Source organism: Hemiscyllium ocellatum, chromosome 8, assembly GCF_020745735.1.
Source record: "Hemiscyllium ocellatum isolate sHemOce1 chromosome 8, sHemOce1.pat.X.cur, whole genome shotgun sequence".
In the NCBI taxonomy this organism is placed as follows: Eukaryota; Metazoa; Chordata; class Chondrichthyes; order Orectolobiformes; family Hemiscylliidae; genus Hemiscyllium; species Hemiscyllium ocellatum.
This window is the reverse complement of record NC_083408.1, coordinates 58,264,308-58,284,133: the sequence shown is the minus strand read 5'-3', so window position 1 is coordinate 58,284,133 and position 19,826 is coordinate 58,264,308. Positions and strand designations below refer to the sequence as shown.

General features: G+C 44.9%; 1 protein-coding gene across 6 annotated transcripts in view; it reads right to left on the bottom strand.

Moving 5' to 3' along the window:
* The window catches only part of nkx2.1 (NK2 homeobox 1), a 224,894-nt gene that overhangs the window by 116,333 nt on the left and 88,735 nt on the right, over positions 1-19,826 (bottom strand). The window lies entirely within an intron of this gene.

Sequence of the window (19,826 nt, the reverse complement as noted above, 5' to 3'; positions counted from 1 at the left end):
TATCCTTGCACTGCTGCAACTATCCTTGCAATGCTGTGACTATCCTTGTAATGCTTTGACTATCCTTGTAATGCGGCAACTATCCTTGCAATGCTGTGACTATCCTTGTAATGCTGTGACTATCCTTGCAATGCTGTGACTATCCTTGTAATGCAGCAACTATCCTTGTAATGCTGTGATTATCCTGGTAATGCTGTGAATATCCTTGCACTGCTGCAACTATCCTTGCAATGCTGACTATCCTTGCAATGCTTTGACTATCCTTGTAATGTGGCAACTATCCTTGCAATGCTGTGACTGTCCTTGCACTGCTGTGACTGACCTTGCAATGCTGTGACTATTCTTGTAATGCTATGACTATCCTTGCACTGCTGCAACTATCCTTGCACTGCTGCAACTATCTTTGCAATGCTGTGACTATCCTTGTAATGCTGCAACTATCCTTGCAATGCTTTGACTATCCTTGTAATGCTGCAACTATCCTTGCAATGCTGTGACTATCCTTGTAATGCTTTGACTATCCTTGTAATGCGGCAACTATCCTTGCAATGCTGTGACTATCCTTGTAATGCTGTGACTATCCTTGCAATGCTTTGACTATCCTTGTAATGCGGCAACTATCCTTGTAATGCGGCAACTATCCTTGTAATGCGGCAACTATCCTTGCAATGCTGTGACTATCCTTGTAATGCTGCGACTATCCTTGCAGTGCTTTGACTATCCTTGTAATGCTGCAACTATCCTTGCACTGCTGCAACTATCCTTGCAATGCTGTGACTATCCTTGTAATGCTTGGACTATCCTTGTAATGCGGCAACTATCCTTGCAATGCTGTGACTATCCTTGTAATGCTGTGACTATCCTTGCACTGCTGCAACTATCCTTGCAATGCTGTGACTGTCTTAGCAATGCTGTGACTATTCTTGTAATGCGGCAACTATCCTTGCACTGCTGCAACTATCCTTGCAATGCTGTGATTATCCTTGTACTGCTGTGAATATCCTTGCACTGCTGCAACTATCCTTGCAATGCTGACTACCCTTGCAATGCTGTGACTATCCTTGTATGGCTGTGACTATCCTTGTAATGCTGTGATTATCTTTGCACTGCTGTGACTACCCTTGCACTGCTGCAACTATCCTTGTAATGCTGTGACTATCCTTGCAATGCTGTGACTATCCTTGTAATGCTGTGACTGCCCTTGCAATGCCGTGACTATTCTTGTAATCCTGTGACTATCCTTGCACTGCTGCAACTATCCTTGCAATGCTGTGATTGTCTTTGCAATGCTGTGCCTATCCTTGCAATGCTGTGACTGTCCTTGCAACGCTGTGAATATCCTTGTAATGCTGTGACTATCCTTGCACTACTGCAACTATCCTTGCACTGCTGAAACTATCCTTGTAATTCTGTGACTATCCTTGTAATGCTGCAACTATCCTTGCAATGCTGCAACTATCCTTGCAATGCTGTGACTATCCTTGCAATGCTGTGACTATCCTTGTAATGTTGTGACTATCCTTGCAATGCTGACTACCCTTGCAATGCTGTGACTACCCTTGTAATGCTGCGACTATCCTTGCACTGCTGCAACTACCCTTGCATTGCTGCAACTATCCTTGCAATGCTGTGACTATCCTTGCACTGCTGCAACTACCCTTGCACTGCTGCAACTATCCCTGTAATGCTGTGACTATCCTTGTAATGCTGCAACTATCCTTGCAATGCTTTGACTATCCTTGTAATGCTGCAACTATCCTTGTGTGACTATCCTTGCAATGCTGACTACCCTTGCAATGCTGTGACTATCCTTGTAATGCTTTGCCTATCCTTGTAATGCGGCAACTATCCTTGCAATGCTGTGACTATCCTTGTAATGCTGCAACTATCCGTGCAATGCTGTGACTATCCTTGTAATGCTGCAACTATCCTTGCAATGCTGTGATTATCCTTGTAATGCTGTGAATATCCTTGCACTGCTGCAACTATCCTTGCAATGCTGACTACCCTTGCAATGCTTTGACTATCCTTGTAATGTGGCAACTATCCTTGCAATGCTGTGACTATCCTTGTAATGCTGTGACTATCCTTGCACTGCTGCAACTATCCTTGCAATGCTGTGACTGTCTTAGCAATGCTGTGACTATTCTTGTAATGCGGCAACTATCCTTGCACTGCTACAACTATCGTTGCAATGCTGTGATTATCCTTGTACTGCTGTGAATATCCTTGCACTGCTGCAACTATCCTTGCAATGCTGACTACCCTTGCAATGCTGTGACTATCCTTGTATGGCTGTGACTATCCTTGTAATGCTGTGATTATCTTTGCACTGCTGTGACTACCCTTGCACTGCTGCAACTATCCTTGTAATGCTGTGACTATCCTTGCAATGCTGTGACTATCCTTGTAATGCTGTGACTGCCCTTGCAATGCCGTGACTATTCTTGTAATCCCGTGACTATCCTTGCACTGCTGCAACTATCCTTGCAATGCTGTGACTATCCTTGTAATGTTGTGACTATCCTTGCAATGCTGACTACCCTTGTAATGCTGTGACTATCCTTGCACTGCTGCAACTATCCTTGTAATTCTGTGACTACCCTTGTAATGATGCAACTACCCTTGCAATGCTGTGACTATCCTTGTAATGCTGTGATTATCTTTGCACTGCTGCAACTATCCTTGCAATGCTGTGATTATCCTTGTAATGTATGAATATCCTTGCACTGCTGCAACGATTCTTGTAATGCTCTGACTATCCTTGTAATGCTGCAACTATCCTTGCAATGCTGTGACTATCCTTATAATGTTGTGACTATCCTTGCAATGCTGACTACCCTTGTAATGCTGTGACTATCCTTGTAATGCTGACACTATCCTTGCACTGCTGCAACTACCCTTGGATTGCTGCAACTATCCTTGCAATGCTGTGACTGTCCTTGCACTGCTGTGACTGACCTTGCAATGCTGTGACTATTCTTGTAATGCTATGACTATCCTTGCACTGCTGCAACTATCCTTGCACTGCTGCAACTATCTTTGCAATGCTGTGACTCTCCTTGTAATGCTGCAACTATCCTTGCAATGCTTTGACTATCCTTGTAATGCTGTAACTATCCTTGCACTGCTGCAACTATCCTTGCAATGCTGTGACTATCCTTGTAATGCTTTGACTATCCTTGTAATGCGGCAACTATCCTTGCAATGCTGTGACTATCCTTGTAATGCTGTGACTATCCTTGCAATGCTGTGACTATCCTTGTAATGCAGCAACTATCCTTGTAATGCTGTGATTATCCTGGTAATGCTGTGAATATCCTTGCACTGCTGCAACTATCCTTGCAATGCTGACTATCCTTGCAATGCTTTGACTATCCTTGTAATGTGGCAACTATCCTTGCAATGCTGTGACTGTCCTTGCACTGCTGTGACTGACCTTGCAATGCTGTGACTATTCTTGTAATGCTATGACTATCCTTGCACTGCTGCAACTATCCTTGCACTGCTGCAACTATCTTTGCAATGCTGTGACTATCCTTGTAATGCTGCAACTATCCTTGCAATGCTTTGACTATCCTTGTAATGCTGCAACTATCCTTGCAATGCTGTGACTATCCTTGTAATGCTTTGACTATCCTTGTAATGCGGCAACTATCCTTGCAATGCTGTGACTATCCTTGTAATGCTGTGACTATCCTTGCAATGCTTTGACTATCCTTGTAATGCGGCAACTATCCTTGTAATGCGGCAACTATCCTTGTAATGCGGCAACTATCCTTGCAATGCTGTGACTATCCTTGTAATGCTGCGACTATCCTTGCAGTGCTTTGACTATCCTTGTAATGCTGCAACTATCCTTGCACTGCTGCAACTATCCTTGCAATGCTGTGACTATCCTTGTAATGCTTGGACTATCCTTGTAATGCGGCAACTATCCTTGCAATGCTGTGACTATCCTTGTAATGCTGTGACTATCCTTGCACTGCTGCAACTATCCTTGCAATGCTGTGACTGTCTTAGCAATGCTGTGACTATTCTTGTAATGCGGCAACTATCCTTGCACTGCTGCAACTATCCTTGCAATGCTGTGATTATCCTTGTACTGCTGTGAATATCCTTGCACTGCTGCAACTATCCTTGCAATGCTGACTACCCTTGCAATGCTGTGACTATCCTTGTATGGCTGTGACTATCCTTGTAATGCTGTGATTATCTTTGCACTGCTGTGACTACCCTTGCACTGCTGCAACTATCCTTGTAATGCTGTGACTATCCTTGCAATGCTGTGACTATCCTTGTAATGCTGTGACTGCCCTTGCAATGCCGTGACTATTCTTGTAATCCTGTGACTATCCTTGCACTGCTGCAACTATCCTTGCAATGCTGTGATTGTCTTTGCAATGCTGTGCCTATCCTTGCAATGCTGTGACTGTCCTTGCAACGCTGTGAATATCCTTGTAATGCTGTGACTATCCTTGCACTACTGCAACTATCCTTGCACTGCTGAAACTATCCTTGTAATTCTGTGACTATCCTTGTAATGCTGCAACTATCCTTGCAATGCTGCAACTATCCTTGCAATGCTGTGACTATCCTTGCAATGCTGTGACTATCCTTGTAATGTTGTGACTATCCTTGCAATGCTGACTACCCTTGCAATGCTGTGACTACCCTTGTAATGCTGCGACTATCCTTGCACTGCTGCAACTACCCTTGCATTGCTGCAACTATCCTTGCAATGCTGTGACTATCCTTGCACTGCTGCAACTACCCTTGCACTGCTGCAACTATCCCTGTAATGCTGTGACTATCCTTGTAATGCTGCAACTATCCTTGCAATGCTTTGACTATCCTTGTAATGCTGCAACTATCCTTGTGTGACTATCCTTGCAATGCTGACTACCCTTGCAATGCTGTGACTATCCTTGTAATGCTTTGCCTATCCTTGTAATGCGGCAACTATCCTTGCAATGCTGTGACTATCCTTGTAATGCTGCAACTATCCGTGCAATGCTGTGACTATCCTTGTAATGCTGCAACTATCCTTGCAATGCTGTGATTATCCTTGTAATGCTGTGAATATCCTTGCACTGCTGCAACTATCCTTGCAATGCTGACTACCCTTGCAATGCTTTGACTATCCTTGTAATGTGGCAACTATCCTTGCAATGCTGTGACTATCCTTGTATGTTGTGACTATCCTTGCAATGCTGTGATTATCCTTGTAATGCTGTGAATATCCTTGCACTGCTGCAACTATCCTTGCAATGCTGACTACCCTTGTAATGCTGTGATTATCTTTGCACTGCTGCGACTATCCTTGCACTGCTGCAACTATCCTTGTAATGCTGTGACTATCCTTGTAAAGCTGCGACTATCCTTGCAATGCTGTGACTGTCCTTGCACTGCTGTGACTGATCTTGCAATGCTGTGACTATCCTTGCACTGCTGCTCCTATCCTTGCACTGCTGCTCCTATCCTTGCACTGCTGTACCTATCCTTGCACTGCTGCAACTATCCTTGTAATGCTGCAACTATCCTTGCAATGCTGTGATTATGCTTGTAATGCTGTGAATATCCTTGCACTGCTGCAACTATCCTTGCAATGCTGTGACTATCCTTGCAAAGCTGTGTCTATCCTTGTAATGCTGTGCCTATCCTTGCACTGCTGCAACTATCCTTGCACTGCTGCAACTATCCTTGCAATACTGACTACCCTTGTAATGCTGTGACTATCCTTGCAATGCTGTGACTATCCTTGCAATGCTTTGACTATCCTTGTAATGCTGCAACTATCCTTGTGTGACTATCCTTGCAATGCTGACTACCCTTGCAATGCTGTGACTATCCTTGTAATGCTTTGACTATCCTTGTAATGCGGCAACTATCCTTGCAATGCTGTGACTATCCTTGTAATGCTGCAACTATCCGTGCAATGCTGTGACTATCCTTGTAATGCTGCAACTATCCTTGCAATGCTGTGATTATCCTTGTAATGCTGTGAATATCCTTGCACTGCTGCAACTATCCTTGCAATGCTGACTACCCTTGTAATGCTGTGACTATCCTTGCAATGCTGTGACTATCCTTGCACTGCTGCAACTATCCTTGCAATGCTGTGACTATCCTTGCAATGTTGTGACTATCCTTGCAATGCTGACTACCCTTGTAATGCTGTGACTGTCCTTGCACTGGTGCAACTATCCTTGTAATTCTGTGACTATCCTTGTAATGATGAAACTACCCTTGCAATGCTGTGACTATCCTTGTAATGCTGTGATTATCTTTGCACTGCTGCAACTATCCTTGCAATGCTGTGATTATCCTTGTAATGTGTGAATATCCTTGCACTGCTGCAACGATTCTTGTAATGCTCTGACTATCCTTGTAATGCTGCAACTATCCTTGCAATGCTGTGACTATCCTTATAATGTTGTGACTATCCTTGCAATGCTGACTACCCTTGTAATGCTGTGACTATCCTTGTAATGCTGACACTATCCTTGCACTGCTGCAACTACCCTTGGATTGCTGCAACTATCCTTGCAATGCTGTGACTGTCCTTGCACTGCTGTGACTGACCTTGCATTGCTGTGACTATTCTTGTAATGCTATGACTATCCTTGCACTGCTGCAACTATCCTTGCACTGCTGCAACTATCTTTGCAATGCTGTGACTATCCTTGTAATGCTGCAACTATCCTTGCAATGCTTTGACTATCCTTGTAATGCTGTGACTATCCTTGCACTGCTGCAACTATCCTTGCAATGCTGTGAATATCCTTGCACTGCTGCAACTATCCTTGCAATGCTGTGACTATCCTTATAATGTTGTGACTATCCTTGCAATGCTGACTACCCTTGTAATGCTGTGACTATCCTTGTAATGCTGACACTATCCTTGCACTGCTGCAACTACCCTTGGATTGCTGCAACTATCCTTGCAATGCTGTGACTGTCCTTGCACTGCTGTGACTGACCTTGCAATGCTGTGACTATTCTTGTAATGCTATGACTATCCTTGCACTGCTGCAACTATCCTTGCACTGCTGCAACTATCTTTGCAATGCTGTGACTATCCTTGTAATGCTGCAACTATCCTTGCAATGCTTTGACTATCCTTGTAATGCTGTGACTATCCTTGCACTGCTGCAACTATCCTTGCAATGCTGTGAATATCCTTGCACTGCTGCAACTATCCTTGCAATGCTGTGACTATCCTTATAATGTTGTGACTATCCTTGCAATGCTGACTACCCTTGTAATGCTGTGACTATCCTTGTAATGCTGACACTATCCTTGCACTGCTGCAACTACCCTTGGATTGCTGCAACTATCCTTGCAATGCTGTGACTGTCCTTGCACTGCTGTGACTGACCTTGCAATGCTGTGACTATTCTTGTAATGCTATGACTATCCTTGCACTGCTGCAACTATCCTTGCACTGCTGCAACTATCTTTGCAATGCTGTGACTCTCCTTGTAATGCTGCAACTATCCTTGCAATGCTTTGACTATCCTTGTAATGCTGCAACTATCCTTGCACTGCTGCAACTATCCTTGCAATGCTGTGACTATCCTTGTAATGCTTTGACTATCCTTGTAATGCGGCAACTATCCTTGCAATGCTGTGACTATCCTTGTAATGCTGTGACTATCCTTGCAATGCTTTGACTATCCTTGTAATGCGGCAACTATCCTTGTAATGCGGCAACTATCCTTGCAATGCTGTGACTATCCTTGTAATGCTGCGACTATCCTTGCAGTGCTTTGACTATCCTTGTAATGCTGCAACTATCCTTGCACTGCTGCAACTATCCTTGCAATGCTGTGACTATCCTTGTAATGCTTGGACTATCCTTGTAATGCGGCAACTATCCTTGCAATGCTGTGACTATCCTTGTAATGTTGTGACTATCCTTGCACTGCTGCAACTATCCTTGCAATGCTGTGACTGTCTTAGCAATGCTGTGACTATTCTTGTAATGCGGCAACTATCCTTGCACTGCTGCAACTATCCTTGCAATGCTGTGATTATCCTTGTACTGCTGTGAATATCCTTGCACTGCTGCAAATATCCTTGCAATGCTGACTACCCTTGCAATGCTGTGACTATCCTTGTATGGCTGTGACTATCCTTGTAATGCTGTGATTATCTTTGCACTGCTGTGACTACCCTTGCACTGCTGCAACTATCCTTGTAATGCTGTGACTATCCTTGCAATGCTGTGACTATTCTTGTAATGCTGTGACTGCCCTTGCACTGCTGCAACTATCCTTGCAATGCTGTGATTGTCTTTGCAATGCTGTGCCTATCCTTGCAATGCTGTGACTGTCCTTGCAATGCTGTGAATATCCTTGTAATGCTGTGACTATCCTTGCACTACTGCAACTATCCTTGCACTGCTGAAACTATCCTTGTAATTCTGTGACTATCCTTGTAATGCTGCAACTATCCTTGCAATGCTGCAACTATCCTTGCAATGCTGTGACTATCCTTGCAATGCTGGGACTATCCTTGTAATGTTGTGACTATCCTTGCAATGCTGACTACCCTTGCAATGCTGTGACTACCCTTGTAATGCTGCGACTATCCTTGCACTGCTGCAACTACCCTTGCATTGCTGCAACTATCCTTGCAATGCTGTGACTATCCTTGCACTGCTGCAACTACCCTTGCACTGCTGCAACTATCCCTGTAATGCTGTGACTATCCTTGTAATGCTGCAACTATCCTTGCAATGCTTTGACTATCCTTGTAATGCTGCAACTATCCTTGTGTGACTATCCTTGCAATGCTGACTACCCTTGCAATGCTGTGACTATCCTTGTAATGCTTTGCCTATCCTTGTAATGCGGCAACTATCCTTGCAATGCTGTGACTATCCTTGTAATGCTGCAACTATCCGTGCAATGCTGTGACTATCCTTGTAATGCTGCAACTATCCTTGCAATGCTGTGATTATCCTTGTAATGCTGTGAATATCCTTGCACTGCTGCAACTATCCTTGCAATGCTGACTACCCTTGCAATGCTTTGACTATCCTTGTAATGTGGCAACTATCCTTGCAATGTTGTGACTATCCTTGTAATGCTGTGACTATCCTTGCAATGCTGTGACTATCCTTGTAATGCTGCAACTATCCTTGCAATGCTGTGATTATCCTTGTAATGCTGTGAATATCCTTGCACTGCTGCAACTATCCTTGCAATGCTGACTACCCTTGCAATGCTTTGACTATCCTTGTAATGTGGCAACTATCCTTGCAATGCTGTGACTGTCCTTGCACTGCTGTGACTGACCTTGCAATGCTTTGACTATCCTTGTAATGCGGCAACTATCCTTGCAATGCTGTGATATCCTTGCAAAGCTGTGTCTATCCTTGTAATGCTGTGCCTATCCTTGCACTGCTGCAACTATCCTTGCACTGCTGCAACTATCCTTGCAATGCTGACTACCCTTGTAATGCTGTGACTATCCTTGCAATGCTGTGACTATCTTTGCACTGCTGCAACTATCCTTGCAATGCTGTGACTATCCTTGTAATGTTGTGACTATCCTTGCAATGCTGACTACCCTTGTAATGCTGTGACTATCCTTGCACTGCTGCAACTATCCTTGTAATTCTGTGACTATCCTTGTAATGATGCAACTACCCTTGCAATGCTGTGACTATCCTTGTAATGCTGTGATTATCTTTGCACTGCTGCAACTATCCTTGCAATGCTGTGATTATCCTTGTAATGTGTGAATATCCTTGCACTGCTGCAACTATTCTTGTAATGCTCTGACTATCCTTGTAATGCTGCAACTATCCTTGCAATGCTGTGACTATCCTTATAATGTTGTGACTATCCTTGCAATGCTGACTACCCTTGTAATGCTGCAACTATCCTTGCACTGCTGAGACTATCCTTGCACTGCTACAACTACCCTTGCATTGCTGCAACTATCCTTGCAATGCTGTGACTATCCTTGCACTGCTGCAACTATCGTTGCAATGCTGTGACTGTCCTTGCAATGCTGTGACTGTCCTTTCAATGCTGTGACTATTCTTGTAATGCTATGACTATCCTTGCACTGCTGCAACTATCCTTGCACTGCTGCAACTATCCTTGCAATGCTTTGACTATCCATGTAATGCTGCAACTATCCTTGCACTGCTGCAACTATCCTTGCAATGCTGTGACTATCCTTGTAATGCGGCGGCTATCCTTGTAATGCGGCAACTATCCTTGCAATGCTGTGACTATCCTTGTAATGTTGTGCCTATCCTTGTAATGTTGTGCCTATCCTTGCAATGCTGACTACCTTTGCAATGCTGTGACTCTCCTTGTAATGCTGTGACTATCCTTGTAATGCTGCAACTATCCTTGCAATGCTGTGACTATCCTTGTAATGCGGCAACTATCCTTGCACTGCTGCAACTATCCTTGCAATGCTGTGATTATCCTTGTAATGCTGTGAATATCCTTGCACTGCTGCAACTATCCTTGCAATGCTGACTACCCTTGTAATGCTGTGACTATCCTTGTAATGCTGTGATTATCTTTGCACTGCTGCGACTATCCTTGCACTGCTGCAACTATCCTTGTAATGCTGTGACTATCCTTGTAATGCTGTGACTATCCTTGTAAAGCTGCGACTATCCTTGCATTGCTGTGACTGTCCTTGCAATGCTGTGACTGTCCTTGCGCTGCTGTGACTGATCTTGCAATGCTGTGACTATCCTTGCACTGCTGCTCCTATCCTTGCACTGCTGCTCCTATCCTTGCACTGCTGCACCTATCCTTGCACTGCTGCAACTATCCTTGTAATGCTGTGACCATCCTTGCGCTGCTGCAACTTTCCTTGCACTGCTGCAACTATCCTTGCAATCCTGTGGCTATCCTTGTAATGCTGTGACTATTGTTGCAACTATCCTTGCAATGCTACAACTATCCTTGTAATGCTGTGACTATCGTTACAGTGCTGCAACTATCCTTGTAATGCTACAGCAAGAACATCATGCTTGAGGACATAAAATCAGCTCATGGACTGGACTAGGATGCATTTCTGGATCCTTCTTTACCGTCATAAGGCTCACTCAGTCTGAGCCTACCTGATGCTCACAGCATCCCTGCCATGCATTGCCTTGCCTTGTGTTTTTGTGCTTTGCCTTCATGCAATGTCATTTAGCAGAAACTCAAAGCAGGAAGCTTGTCATGGTTGACAGCAGGCTTCAGTCAAGTCAAGGGGAAAAGCCTGTGATAGTTGTTCTGGATACAGTAAGTCAAGGGCACCCTCTGATACTAATCCAAGGCTTGCTATGGCTGTCACAGTTAGAATTCTCTTTGCATTGATGGACAGCCAGCACCTTTCTTGAGTCTTTCTGGCCTTTTCTGGGCTGTTTTCTTCCTAGAATAAGACAGGCAGGTAGCCCAGACGATGAAAGTGGATGACACAACTGTTACTTATTGTACAGAAAGAGAAGAAGCTGCAGCCAATGAGCAAGCAGTGCAGAGGGCATATAGGTCTGGGATTGCAGTGGGTGACAGCAAAGGAATATTGCAGGCAACAGTGAGAGTCCTGGTGAATGAGTCTTGTTGGGTTGTAGGTACAGTAGGAGAGACTTAATGAATATGAAGTCTTGGTAGAAGATGGTGGCACTTAATCTGGCAGAGTGAAGGACATTGACCTTCTTCCCACATTGCTGATCATTCCTCCATATGGCTGAGACAGCTTTAACCTGGGTGGCAAACGCAAACCATGATGCCATGCTCTGGTGCCCCTCAGAGAGCAGGTAATCCTGCATCAGCATTGTGCCAACCAACAGGACCTCATGCGGCAAAGCAGAATGCCAATTTCCCTCTGTCTGCCAAGTCCAGAGCAAATGTCAGCAATCACATAGGGCAACACTGGGTTGACAGTGTTTGTCTGGTGTTGCTCCACAGGCTTTCAAAGATGGTGCAGATGCACATCTCTATGACTCGATGACTCTATGACTCTATGTGTCGTGATGATAAACTCTTGACGTACCTCGGACTTAGCCAAACAAGATGTAAGATTCAGCTCACTGGATTTGAAAGCAGGCAAAGACATAACCTACCTGGTGCAATCTTCAACCTGTCACTCTAAAAGTTTGATTGCAGGTTCACCAAATCACAGAATTGTTATAGTGTGGAAGGAACCCATTCAGCTCACTGTTCTAATGAGCACTATGACTTAGTGTCATTCTTGTGCTTTTTCTCAATAAACCGTATTTGTTTCTATTCAAGTAAACATCTAATACCCTCTTCAATGCCTCTAATTAATCTGTTTGATGAAACTGCTTGAGCAGTACAAAAAAAATTGCTTATACATTTGACAAAGGTGACCTATTTGGGCCATACTGTGTGACAAGGCTAAGTAGCATCTAGAAAAGCAAAAGTACAAGTTGTTTTGACTTTTCCAGTATCTCAAAGAAAACTTGAATTTTTACATTATGTTGACATAAGTAAATTCTATTGTAATTTTGTTCTGAATTTCTGCACTGTTGTTACAACTTTAACAAACTTGTTGAAAGAAAAACAAAAAAAACTTGAATGAACATGACAGTGTCAAATTGGCTTCGAAAATTTGGATGTTGTACTGACACCAGCATCAGTTTTAGACGATCAAATTATGCGAAGTCATTCAAACTTACTGTGGATGCCAGTGACATTAGTGTGGGTTCTGCTTTGCTTCAGGATAGTATGAGATGGTCTGTGAGCTAATTTTCAAAGAAACTGATTGCACAACAGCAAAAATATTCAACTGTTGAAAAATACACTGAGTCCTGTGCTGGCTCGGCATCATTTTGAAATATACATTAGCAGCAATGTGGAAGAAAGTGAACCACAATCCTTTGATTTCCCTACAAAAATGTCAGGACAAGACCTTATAATCATTTCAATAGAACTTAAATCTCCAAGTGTGCAATTTGAAAATCATGCGTCTGGAAAAGAAAATGTCATTGTGGATGCTTTACTGGGAGTGCACATGTTAGAGACTATGTGAGGTAGAAAAAAATTATTGCAATGCAACTCAGCATATAATTAATGTTGTAAAAAACAATGACTGCAGATGCTGGAAACCAGATCTTGGATCAGTGGTACTGGAAGAGCACAGCAGTTCAGGCAGCATCCGAAGAGCAGTATCATCAGGAATAAAGGCAGTGAGCCTGAAGCGTGGAGAGATAAGCTAGAGGAGGGTGGAGGTAGGGAGAAAATAGCATAGAGTACAATGGGTGAGTGGGGGAGGGGATGAAGGTGATAGGTCAGGGAGGAGAGGGTGGAGTGGATAGATGGAAAAGGAGATAGGCAGGTAGGACAAGTCCGGACAAGTCATGGGGACGGTGCTGAGCTGGAAGTTTGGAACTAGGGTGAGGTGGGGGAAGGGGAATTGAGGAAACTGTTGAAGTCCACATTGATGCCCTAGGGGTTGAAGTGTTCCAAGGCGGAAGATGAGGCATTCTTCCTCCAGGCGTCTGGTGGTGAGGGAGCGGCGGTGAAGGAGGCCCAGGACCTCCATGTCCTCGGCAGATTGGGAGGGGGTGTTGAAATATTGGACCACGGGGCGGTGTGGTTGATTGGTGCAGGTGTCCCAGAGATGTGCCCTCCTCTGCTAGGAGGCACCCAGTCTCCCCAGTGTAGAGGAGACCACATTGGGAGCAACGGATACAATAAATGATATTAGTGGATGTGCAGGTAAAACTTTGATGGATGTGGAAGGCTCCTTTAGGGCCTTGGATAGAGGTGAGGGAGGAGGTATTGGTGAAGGTTTTACGGTTCCTGCGGTGGCAGGGGAAAGAGCCACTATGGAAGGGTGGGTTGTGGGGGGTGCGGTGGTTGGACCTGACCAGGTAGTCATGGAGGGAACGGTCTTTGCGGAAGGCGGAAAGGGGTGGGGAGGGAAATATATCCCTGGTGGTGGGGTCTTTTTGGAGGTGGCGGAAATGTCGGCGGATGATTTGGTTTATGTGAAGGTTTGTAGGGTGGTCCGGCTTGTGGATCTTGGGAAGGAGGTAGAACTGGGCAGTGTGGGGTTCCCGGACTATGAGGTTGGAAACTGTGGGTGTGAGATCTCCTGAGGTGATGAGGTTCTATATGATCTGGGAGATGATGGTTTGGTGATGGGGGGTGTGGTCATGGTCGAGGGGGCAGTAGGAAGAGGTGTCCTCGAGTTGGCGTTTGGCTTCAGCGGTGTAGAGGTCAGTGCGCCAGACTACCACTGCGCCCCCTTTATCCAGTGGCTTGATGGTGAGGTTGGGATTGGAGCAGAGGGATTGGAGGGCTGTGCATTGTGAGAGATTGGAGTGAGGGAGGGGGGTAGACAGATTGAGGCAGTTAATGTCCCGACAGCAGTTGGGAATGAAGAGGTCAAGGACAGGTAATAGGCCAGCATGGGGTGTCCAGGTGGATGCAGTGTGTTGGAGGTGGGCAAAGGAGTCCTCGGAAGGTGGGCGGGAATCCTGATTGTGAACGTAAGCTCGGAGATGGAGGCGATGAAAGAATTGTTCGACGTCACAGCGTGTATTAAATTCATTGATGTGTGGATGGAGGGGGATGAAGATGAGTGCTTTGCTGAGGACTGATCGTTCATCCTCAGTGAGAGGGAGGTCTGGGGGGATGGTGAAAACTCAGCAGAGCTGGGAGCTGGTGTGGGTGTGGAGCTGGGAGTGGGAGCGGAACCTGTAACTGGAGTGGTTGTTATGGTGGGGGGAATGGGGGTGGAGTCATGAGCAGGGGTAGAGTTCCCCTCGGGGTTCTGGGGGGTGGGGATAGTGACAGTGGGGTCTATGGGGGGGGGCGTGTCAGCAGAATGCAGGTGAGTGGCGCTGGTGGGGGCGGAAGTGGTGGTGAACATGGCAGTAGGGGTGGTGGAAGTCACTGTGCGTGTGGCATCAGCGATGATGTGCGGGGTGGAAGTGATGTCACGTGTGATGCATGAGGAATTGTGAGCGGCGGAAGTGGTTGTGGGAGTGGCCATGCTGGGGGCGGAAGTGACATTATCAATCACCGTGGGGGTGGCAGCTGCATCAGCTGCATGGCTAATGGCATCTGAGTAGTTTCTGAGGCCAGGGGAATCTTCTGGAATGTTTGAGGAGCGCTGGTTATGGAGGTGGGTAAATAAAAGTTTGTTGTACTTACAGTTTTGATATTTGAGATGGAATTGACATACTGTTTGTTGAGAGGATGAATCCTCCTGAGGATATAGTAAAGAGTGGGTCCTTTGCAATTCTGAGAGAGTGTGGCCCTCAGCTGAGGCAGGGCTGACTGTAGAGAGGTTAGGTGCCGGCGCATTGCTGCGAGCGTGGAGCAGAGGATCTTGAAGGAGAACTGTTGCTGGTGTGTTTGAATCTGTACTGTTTGTCCTGTTCGGGTCCGAACTCTGCTGGTTTAAAGGTGGTCCAGAGTCCATATGGGATGAGTTGGTTACGGAGGCAGGCACTCAGGAAGCAGATGTGGCTGTGGTAGCGAGTTTGTTTCATAACATGGTTGAAGAGCTTCAGGGCAGAGGAAATGACGTGGGAGTTGCAGTGGGAGAGGGACTCCCTGAGATTCTTTTAGAGAGAGGAGGAAAATTTCTTCAAGGCAGGCATCCTTGCAAGAGGATTCACAGTAGGGTTAAAACCAAAGAGGTAAAAACAATGACTGCAGATGCTGGAAACCAGATTCTGGATTAGTGGTGCTGGAAGAGCACAGCAGTTCAGGCAGCATCTAAGGCACCATCCTGGCTGACCCATTGTCTCAGCATGCTCCTGCCCCACTGAACCGATCTCTACCTACCTCGACACTGTCCTATCCCCTCTAGTCCAGGAACTCCCCACATACGTTCGAGACACCACCACGCCCTCCACCTCCTCCAAGACTTCCGTTTCCCCAGCACCCAACGCCTCATGTTCACCATGGATATCCAATCCCTCTACACCTCCATCTGCCATGACCAGGGCCTCCAAGCCCTCCATTTTTTCCTCTCCAGATGTCCCCATCAGTACCCTTCCACCGACACTCTCATTCGTTTGGCCGAACTGGGTCTCACCCTTAACAATTTCTCCTTTGAATCCTCCCACTTCCTCCAGACCAAAGGGGTAGCCATGGGCACACGTATGGGCCCCAGCTATGCCTGTCTCTTTGTTGGCTACGTGGAACAGTTGATCTTCCGTAATTACATCGGCACCACTCCCCACCTCTTCCTCCGCTACATTGATGACTGCATTGGCGCCACCGCGTGCTTCCGCGAGGAGGTTGAGCAATTCATCAACTTCACCAACACATTCCACCCTGACCTTAAATTTACCTGGACCATCTCTGATACCTCCCTCCCCTTCCTGGACCTTTCCATCTTCATTGACACTGACATTTTTTACAAACCCACCGACTCCCACAGCTACCTGGATTACACCTCTTCCCACCCTACCTCTTGCAAGAATGCCATCCTGTACTCCCAATTCCTCCGCCTATGCCGTATCTGCTCCTAGGAGGACCAGTTCCACCACAGAACACACCAGATGGCCTCCTTTTTAGAGACCGCAATTTCTCTTCCCACATGGTAAAAGATGCCCTCCAATGCATCTTGTAAACATTCCACACCTCCGCTCTCAGACCCCATCCCTCCAACCATAACATGGACAGAACGCCCCTGGTCTCACCTTCCGCCCTACAAACCTTCGCATAAACCAAATCATCCGCCGACATTTCCACCACCTCCAAAAAGACCCCACCACCAGGGATATATTTCCCTCCCCACCCCTTACTGCCTTCCACAAAGACCGTTCCCTCTGTGACTACCTGGTCCGGTTCCCCACCCCCACCCCCCACCCCACCCCCACAACCCACCCTCCCATCCTGGCACTTTCCCCTGCCACTGCAGGAACTGTAAAACCTGCACCCATACCTACTCCCTCACCTCTATCCAAGGCCCTAAAGGAGCCTTCCACATCCATCAAAGTTTTACCTGCACATCCACTAATATCATTTATTGTATCCGTTGCTCCCGATGCGGTCTCCTCTACATTGGAGAGACTGGGCACCTCCTAGCAGAGTGCTTTAGGGAACATCTCTGGGACACCCGCACCAATCAACCACACCGCCCCGTGGCCCAACATTTCAACTCCCCCTCCCAATCTGCCGAGGACATGGAGGTCCTGGGCCTCCTTCACCGCCGCTCCCTCACCACCAGACGCCTGGAGGAAGAATGCCTCATCTTCTGCCTTGGAACACTTCAACCCCAGGGCATCAATGTGGACTTCAACAGTTTCCTCAATTCCCCTTCCCCCACCTCACCCTAGTTCCAAACTTCCAGCTCAGCACCGTCCCCATGATTTGTCCGGACTTGTCCTACCGGCCTATCTCCTTTTCCATCTATCCACTCCACCCTCTCCTCCCTGACCTATCACCTTCATCCCCTTCCCCACTCACCCATTGTACTCTATGCTATTTTCTCCCCACCTCCACCCTCCTCTAGCTTATCGCTCCACGTTTCAGGCTCTCTGTCTTTATTCCTGATGAAGGGCTTTTGCCTGAAATGTCGATTTCGCAGCTCCTTGAACTGCTGTGCTCTTCCAGCACCACTAATCCAGAATATAATTAATGTTAGCATGTATTTATTATTAGAATGTCATAGAATTAGTGGTAAGATAATAATGAAAATGCCTCTTTAAGGTACATTTTTATTCTTCTTTAGGGGAAAGCATAAGGTAAACTGTGTGATTTATGTCTTTTTAAATATAATTTCATTAATAAATTTCTGTTTGTTTTGATATGCAAACAGTCTGGGTGGAACAAAAAAAGCAATAAGGAGTGGAAAACAATAGTTGGAGTTGTTTAGAGACCCCCAAACAATGAATCATAGAGTGATAGAGATGTACAGCATGGAAACAGACCCTTCAGTCCAGCTCATCCATGCTGACCAGATGTACTAAATTAATCTAGTCCCACTTGCTGGCACTTGGTCCGTATCCCTCTAAACCCTTCCTATTCATATACCCATCCACATGCCTTTTAACTGTTGTAATTGTATCAGCCTCCACCACTTCTTTCAGCAGCTCATTCCACATATGCAGCACTGTCTGTGTGAAAATGTTACCTTTTAAGTCCCTTTTAAATCTTTCCCCTCTCATCCTAAACTTATGCCCTCTCGTTCTGGACTCTACCATCCCAGGGAAAAGACTTAGTGGTGATGTAGGAGATGGCACAAACAGGAAATTTGAGATGAATGCAACAAGAGTACTACCATAATCATGGGTGATTATACCTTTCATATAGACTGGGCAAACCACATTAGTGATAACACTGTCATGGAGTAATTCCTGAGTGAATACATGTGTGATTTTTAGACCAGTAAATTTATGAACTATCTATGGTATAGGCTACCCTAGATATGATATTGTGCAATGAGAATTGATCAATTTATTATTTTGTTCAGAGAGGATCTTTAGGAAAACGTGACCACAGAATGACAGAATTCCTCATGGGGATATAAAGTCAAGAAGTCCAATCTAAAACTGTGGTCCTAAATCTAAATAAACTACAAACATATGAGGCATGCATTGGCTACAATAGACTGGGTAACTTAATTAAAAGGCATGACACTGGATGAGCAACTGTTAATATTTAAGGAATGAATGCATATTTTACCAGATAGATCCTGGGATGTCAGGTTTGTTGTTATGAAGAGAGACTAAGTCAACTTGACCTGTTTTCACTGGAGTTTGAGGAGGTCTCATTGAAACGTATAAATTCTGACAGGGGTAGAGAGACTGTGGCTGCAGGAATGAAGTATTCCCTAGCAGGAAAGTCAAGAACAAAGGGTCACTGTCTTAAAAGATGTGGTAGTCCATTTTGAAGTGAGATAAAGAAAAGTGTCTTCACTCAGACAGTGGTAAGCCTGTCGAGTTATGTACCTTAAAAGGCTGTGGAGATGAAGTTGCTGAATATATCTAAGAAAGAAATAGATTGTTAGAAGTTAAAGTCATCTAGCGATATGGGGTCAGAGTGGGAGTACATCATTAAGAAAAACGATCAGTCATATTCATATTGCAGAGGGCTAGATGAGCTAAATAGCTTACACTCCTGCTCTTATTTTCTTTATATGTGTAATGTCTCAACTTACATGGTCTAAATGTTTTAATGGGTGTTTTTTTCCTTTCAACAGTAAAGATTCGACAGGACATAACTGATGAAAGATGATTAGCGATTAGAAAATATAGAATTGAGGTTAAAATCAGATTGAACATGATCTTATTGAATTGTAAAGCTAGCTCAAAGGGCTGAGTGGCCTTCACTTGTTCCTTGTTCCCTGTTGCCATGTAACTATGGTATAGGTTATAATGAAACGTTTGATTCACTTAAAATTGCTTCACTTGAGATGCACCTTTCATGAATTCAACCACAATTTTACATGACAAATTACTGTATTACATTATTAATTTGATTTTACAAAGCACAGTTGAAGATTATTCAAGGTAAATCATATAAATACACTTATAAGCATAATTATTGCAACAGTACATTCTTATTTGAATAGTCAAATCTATTAGAGCATATTTTTAATCTTCTAGTTTTCTGTTTTTATTTAGCAATACGCATGTATTTGCATTATCTCACTCACTAGATCATGACCACATTTTGTTTTTATTCATACTGAAAATACAAAACATGTGTGGGCATGTTCTTCCTCTTTGAACATAATTTTAGCCCTTTGTTGTGTAGTTATTTTTCCAATTATTTTTCAGGGAAACTTCCATTGAATTTTTCATTGAGTATTTAAGTATTGCACAAGAGAGACACATTTTATCCAAAGTTTTCATCTTGCACTCATCA